This window comes from Tupaia chinensis, unplaced genomic scaffold (genome assembly GCF_000334495.1).
Source record: "Tupaia chinensis unplaced genomic scaffold, TupChi_1.0 Scaffold141425_1, whole genome shotgun sequence".
Lineage (NCBI taxonomy): Eukaryota > Metazoa > Chordata > Mammalia > Scandentia > Tupaiidae > Tupaia > Tupaia belangeri.
Window position 1 is genome coordinate 1 of NW_006201287.1, and position 1,102 is coordinate 1,102.

Genomic DNA, 1,102 nt, shown 5'->3' on the forward strand with positions numbered 1-1,102 from the left:
CGTGGGAGTCCAGAGACATAGACATTACGCTGTTGGTTCTCCCTACTGGATAATTTTTTGGGGGAGGTACCAAATATCTTTATTTGAAGGAATGGTACAAATTAAAGAACTTAAGTGGCTCTTGTGGTTCAACTTATAGGAAACATAAAAGAAACCCCTACATGCATGCTCTACCTTGGTGAGCAGGGAAGTCACCCTGTGTCTCTGGGGAAGCCAGTCTCAAGCTTAGCTCTCATTATCACTGTCTCCCAGGATGTGCTTGTCAAAGAGATACTCCACCATTTCAGATTCAGGGGCTCCCATCTTGTGCAAGTTGGTTACAAGGTCACCCAATTCTTTGATGGACTTGACCTCATTCAGGCAATGCACAATGAAGTCTTGCACACAGGGGTCATTTTTATCAGTGGCCAGTTTGTGCAGGTCCAGTAGTGACTGATTCCCATTTTTTCACAAGTATACTGCACACTACATTGCATTCAGTCCATTATATCCTGAAGGAAGATACAGCCACCTTATTGATTCTGCAGCTTCATGAGTTTCTCAGCATGTTCCCTTTCCTCATGAGGTTGGTGGAGGAAGTATTTGCCAATCATCTTGGTCAAAGCAGAAAGACATGAACAGGTACAGCAGGAGGTGTAGAGATCCAGGTGTTGATTGTGGCCTCTGAGTCCTGGTGGTAGTTCTGGCGCACCTGCGAGGAGAATAGAGTGGTCATCATGGCGGGCAGCTGAGAGGCAGCGGAGATGGCGGCTACACAGTGCTGGAGTGGTGGCTGGGGCCTTGGAGCTGTCTGAGAACGCTGAGAGTTGGTGGCAGAGGACTGGTTCTGGGTGGCTGGCCCGGATGGGGACAAGAAGCAGGTTCAATTCAAGCACCCCAGGAAACCACAGCAGAGAATGTCTCCTGAATAAAATGTTGTACTATAAGGTAAACTGAGTGTAAAATTGCTGGTGCAAGAATGAATTACAGGCATTTTTCATGAATAAATTATACTTTCAAACTAAGATGCTCATCCCAAGAATTTCTCCTTTCCTTTTGATTTTTTTTTTTTTAATGAAAACTACAAATCTAGGAGAATAGCAGATGGTGAAATGGTTAGACC

General features: G+C 45.1%; 1 pseudogene; it reads right to left on the reverse strand.

Annotated features, from left to right (window-relative positions):
- Positions 1-132: 132 nt before the first annotated feature.
- LOC102489046 (ferritin heavy chain pseudogene) lies at positions 133-715 on the reverse strand (annotated as a pseudogene).
- Between the last annotated feature and the right edge of the window lie 387 nt (positions 716-1,102).